Consider the following 5996-nt stretch of genomic DNA (forward strand, 5'->3'; position numbering starts at 1 on the left):
CAAATGGCCCACAACCACAGATCCAGTCTCTGCAGCTCCAGAGGCAGAAATACCTGCTGAAAGCGACAGAAGGAGAGAGGAGAGAAACGAGAAGACACAGAACTACGGGAGAAAGAGAAGATGTTGAGTTAGTAACATGCAGTAATGGGATAAAAATGAATACAGATGGAGAGGGAGAGAAGTAGAGAGGAAAAGGGTGCATCATGGGAAATCTCCCGGCAGTCTAGGCCTATAGCAGCATAACTAAGGGATGGTTCAGGACTCACTCAAGCCAGCCCTAACTATAAGCTTTATCAAAGAGGAAAGTCTTAAGCCTACTCTTTAATGTGGAGATGGTGACTGCCTCCCGAACCCAAACTGGGACCTAATTCCACAAGAGAGGAGCTTGGTAACTGAAGGCTCTGGCTCCCATTCTACTTTTGGAGACTCTAGGAACCACAAGTAACCCTGCATTCTGGGAGCGCAGTGTTCTAGTGGGGTAATAAGGTACTATGGGCTCTTTAAGATATGATGGTGCCTGACCATTATGAGCTTTGTAGGTGAGGAGAAGGATTTTAAATTCTATTCTGGATTTTACAGAAAGCCAGTGCAGAGAAGCTAATAATGGAGAAATATGATCTCTTTTTCTAGTTTTTGTCAGTACACGTGCCACAGCATTCTGGATCAACTGGAGGATCTTAAGGGACTTATTCGGGCAGCCTGATAATAAGGAATTGCAATAATCCAACCTAGAAGTGACAAATGCATGGACTAGTTTTTCTGCATCATTTTAAGACAGGATGGGCCTGATTTTTGCAATGTTACGTAGGTGAAAGAAGGCAGTCTTTGAAGTTTGTTTCATGTGGGAGTTAAAGGATAAATCAAAGATAACTCTGAGGTTCCTTACGGTGTTGCTTGAGGCCAGGGCAATGCCATCTAGAGCAACTATATCTTTAGATAATGTGTCTCGGAGGTGTTTGGGGCCAAGTACAATAACTTCAGTTTTGTCAGAGTTTAACATCACAAAATTGCAGGTCATCCAGGTTTTTATGTCCTTAAGGCATGCTTGAAGTTTAGTTGACTGATAGTTTCATCTGGCTTGATCGATAGATATAATTGGGTATCATTTGCATAACAATGAACGTTTATGGAGTGTTTCCTAATAATATTGCCTAAAGGAAGCATATATAAAGGTGAATAGAATCGGTCCAAGCACAGAACCTTGTGGAACTCCGTGTTCCAGTCTCTTTAACAGGATGTGATGGTCAATGGTGTCGCATGCAGCATTAAGATCTAATAAGACAAGTAGAGAGACAAGTCCATTGTCTGATGTAATTAAAAGGTCATTTGTTGTTCTCACTAGTGCTGTCTCTGTGCTATAATGCACTCTAAATCCTGACTGAAAGTCCTCAAATAATCTATTCTTATTTAGAAAGTCAAACAACTGATTGGCGACTCGTTTTCTCAAGGATCTTAGAGAGAAAGGGAAGGATTAGATATAGGTCTATAGTTGGCTGAAACCCCTGGACAAAAAGTGGGCTTTTTCAGAAGAGGTTTAATTACAGCTACTTTAAAGGACTGTGGTACATATCCTGTTAATAAAGACAGATTGATCATATCCAGTAAAGAAGTGCTAACTAAGGGTAAAACGTCTTTAAGCAGCCTAGTTGGAATGGGGTCTAAGAGACGTCTTAGATAAATTAATCATTGAAGTTAGTTGAAGAAGCTCGATGGGAGAAATGCAGTCAAAATATATATCAGGTTTAACAGTTGTATCTAAGGTTCCTCTGTTCCTCGGTACTGGTTGAGGGCAGGACTTGATGAATTTTGATGAACATATGATCGTTTATTTTTGATAAGTTGATAAGAGAACTATTTACATGTGACATGCTAAATGTAACTTGAGGCACATAATGTTGATGCTAGATTGCTTATTCATCTCAACATTACTATGTTCTAGATTACGTAAAGGTGATTCATATGTATTTTACATACTGTTTTGAGCTATGTGAAGTGACTGTAACTTTGTAAAAGATAGCATTTCTTCAATGTCTTTGTTCATGTGTTACAGTTTCACAAATTGGTCTTCAGTAAAGAGAGTTTGACCCTGATTTCCATCTGCGACCTTTACTGAGCCTTTGTTAAGCTCGCTGCCAAAGCGAAATAAGAAAAACGCAAGCTCAGGGCAGAAGAGAGGGCTATAGGAATACATGGCTCAGTAGAACTGTGATTCTCTGTCAGCCTGGCTACAGTGCTGAAAAGAAACCTGGGGTTGTTTTTATTTTCCTCTTTTAATGATGAAGTAGTAAGCTGCTCTGGCATTACAGAGGGCTTTCCTATATGTTTTAAGACTATCTTGCCAGACTAAACAAGATTCTTCCGGATTGAAGTTCTTCTAACATCATTTCCCTTTAAGTTTTCGCAATGTTTGCTTTAATTTGCATAATGTGCATTATTTTCAATTATGTGCATAACATAGCACTGAATTAAATGCAGATGGAATTGTTTCTATAAATTTAGCTACAACACTATCAGATAGACATTTAGAGTAGGAGTTTTTGCCTAATGGCATGTAGTCCAGTAACAGGAGTTCAAAAGTTATTAAATAATAGTCCGATAATGAAGGATTCTGTGGAAAGACTATTAAATGTTCAATTTTAATGCCATATACCAGAACAAGATCGAGGGTGTGATCAAAACAGTGAGTGGGTGGGTGAGTGGGTAAAACAAAGGGTCTTGGATGTTTAATGTGACATCCCCAGCAATCCTCTAATTTTTCTTGAGATGATATTTTCAATACTCAGGTGTGTGGTTGCTTTCAAAATGTTCATAGCATGTGGCGGTAGAGGCTGTGACAGCAGTTTCCTCCATCGTCTTATGAGGTTTGTCCTCTTGTTCATCAGTGTTGATTCCTAAAGCAGCCTCTTCTGCTTCTTGTGTTAGGAATGTGAAATTTTGTTGTCCAGGACATTCGGCATAGTCAGTCATCCGGGCTGTATTTTCTTTGTCATCTTCATTAAAGAATCCCCATCTTATTGTTTCGTCATATTGTGATGGTACGTGTAGGGCTTCATAAAATTGTTCTGTTCAAAACATGGTAGAAAATTATACATTGAAATTAATACACAAATAATAAACTTTTATCACAGCAATAGTCACCTTTTTGTCACTTTTTGTTTTAGACAATCGTGCCTGATGATGTATACTTGACAGCAGTTGGTTGACAGTCCAATGCATCAGCATCTATGGTTGAGAGGTTTAGAGGTGATCAGATAAGATTCACACAGATGAATTAATCAGCACACAAGTCCCCAGGGGAAAAATGGTGGTGACAACATTAAGTCAAGGGATGGTATACTGTATGTATAGGTTAAACCACTCCTACCCATCACACCTGTCTTTCTTTTTGTCTGTGATGATTTACAAATGATTCTTTGTTGTTTACTTTGTAGACCACTTGTAGTGCCATTTAACACTACCAAAGTTATTAGCTTTACTGTTTGACATTCACCTTCCTCTCATTTAACTTCTCATCTAATTCTTGTATATATATGTCTTATATCAATTACTGCAATATTGTTTAGGCTGCTGCATATCTATCATATCTTACCAAATTACTTGTAATACAGAAGAATTATTCACTGCTGTCTAGGTAAATGTTTTTAAAACATAAAGCTTTAAACCATGGCAGAGGAAGTATTCAGATCCTTTACTTCAGTAAAGGTACTAATGCCACCCTGTAAAAATACTCATACAATAGTTAATAGTTCTGTATTGAAAATGTTACTTCAGTAAAAGCATGTAAGTATAATCAGGAAAATGTACTTAAAGTGTTAAAAGCAGCAAAATTTCCCTTGTGACTGTTATACCATTATATATTATATTATTATTACTCATGCATTAATGTAAAACCATGATTTTGCTGTAGTTGTTTAAGATGGAGCTCGTTTTGAACTATTTTGTATCGGACTGCAACTAACGATTATTTTCATCATGGATTAATCTGCTGATTATTTTCTCCATTAATCGATTGATTGTTTGGTTTGTAAAAATTTTGAAAATAGTGAGAAATGCCTTTACAATTACCCAGAGCCCAAAGTGACACTATCACAATGCTTGTTTTGTCCAACCAACAGTCCAAACCTCAACAGTATTAACGAAACATTAAAATAATTAAAAGGAAAAGCAGCAAATCTTCACATTTGAGAAGCTGGAACCATGAAATGTTTAAACTGTTGGGTATTTTAATTTATAACAAAACATCAGATTTTATAAACTCTTCATATATTTTGTATCTAAAAATCTTAATTTGTAAAGGAATTAGTAACTAAATCTGCCAGATAAATGTAGTGAAGTAAAAAGTACAATATTCCCTCTGAGATGTAGTGGAGTAGAAGTAGAAAGTGGCATGAAAAGAAATGACTCAAGTAAATTACAAGTAACTCACATCTGTACTTAAGTACAGTACTTGAAAAATGTACTTAGTTACATTCCACCACTGGTTTAAAATACATTAATTGCAATCATAATTATGCTTGTTGGTGTGTTCTGTGTATAGATTAAATTGTAAAAAAATATTGAGCATGAAGGTGCTGGGTATATTGAAAAATGTTTGTTCTTTGGTCCATCATTCTTCTGATTTCCCATATTTCACCCCTTTTGTGGATCAGAAGGGGTTTTTGAGAAAGATTTTACATTCTAACAGCTAAGATCCATCCACATTATTTAGAAAATATTCACTGCTAGATAAGATAAATGTTTTTAAAACATGCTTGTTTATGTTTAAATACATGAGTTGCAAGCAAGATCTTCCAGATACTTTTCATAATTTATATTTTATATACTCAGATAATCTTATGGGGATGTTGAATATGCCACAGTCACTCACCAACATGTTGAGACTTTATGACCTATACTCCACCTCCTGGCTCCCCTTGGGACACCCCTTCCCAGTTTTACAACACACACACACACACACACACACACACACTTTGAAATAAGTTCTAATCACAAGCCTATAGCAATTGCTGGAAATTAGGAGGGGACTTGATATGATAAACCCATGACATTTCCTACTAAAAAACATGGTTGACACTTATCTATTAATTTCGTCCGACACACAGTCTACAACAAACAAACTCAAGTCGAAGTAAAAGCAGTCATCAAAATAACTGCTTGAGTTAGAGTACAAAAGTATTTATTGAAAAATAACTTGAGTAGCGAGTAATTTAAGAAATAAAAGTCTTTTATTGTTACAGACTCACCAGGTTTCCCCGTCAACCAGCCTAAGCGTGCCTCATCACCAGAATACTGATTACACACACCTGCTCCCCATCAACACTCAATCACACCAGGATAAAAGGACACCACTCACCCCAGTCAATTGTCCGGTCTTGTTCAAGACTAGAAGGACTCCTCTTGATGACAATGGCCACTAACAGTGAGTCGGCTTCAGTGTGTTCTGTCTTCATTCCATCGTGGTTCTACTCCATCCGGCTCCTGTGTGTTCCCACTCCAGCCTGTGTCTCCTTCCATTCCACTCCAGGGTGTATCCGCTCTAACGGGTGCTTCACTCCTGTGTGGTTTCATTACTAACCAACCCACCATCACATACAGATCCATAAGCAAAGGACAGTATCTGTGTTCATTCCAAACATCCTCATAACCATCTATTATATGCGACCTTAGTTTACTCTGCTGTTTCAAATAAATCAACATCTGTCTTCATATCGGTGTCTCCCAACTATCTGTTCGTAACATTTATCTGGTGTGGATATGACTGGAATTATTACATTTTATTTTCAGGTAAAAAAAGTTTACATTTATTTATTTGTAATTAAATAACAAGTCATCATCTCCTGATTAGATAACCTGTCACACACATAATAAAGGTAAAATAAAAAAATGCCCAGTATTTTACTCTCCAGTGTGATCACAAAATATTACATTAATATTATACTCTGTTAAGTACACCAATAAGTAAATGATTACTTTTTTATTTAATTGTATTGTATGCA

At 36.8% G+C, this 5996-nt stretch overlaps 1 long non-coding RNA gene across 1 annotated transcript; it reads right to left on the reverse strand.

The window, feature by feature from the left end:
• Positions 1 to 2488: 2488 nt before the first annotated feature.
• LOC122882689 lies at positions 2489 to 5758 on the reverse strand. Its single transcript, XR_006379441.1, has 3 exons — positions 5354 to 5758; positions 3139 to 3222; positions 2489 to 3062 (listed from the first exon to the last, which is right to left on the reverse strand). It is a non-coding gene; the product is annotated as an uncharacterized LOC122882689 (long non-coding RNA).
• Between the last annotated feature and the right edge of the window lie 238 nt (positions 5759 to 5996).

This window comes from Siniperca chuatsi, linkage group LG10 (assembly GCF_020085105.1).
Source record: "Siniperca chuatsi isolate FFG_IHB_CAS linkage group LG10, ASM2008510v1, whole genome shotgun sequence".
NCBI classification, from domain to species: domain Eukaryota; kingdom Metazoa; phylum Chordata; class Actinopteri; order Centrarchiformes; family Sinipercidae; genus Siniperca; species Siniperca chuatsi.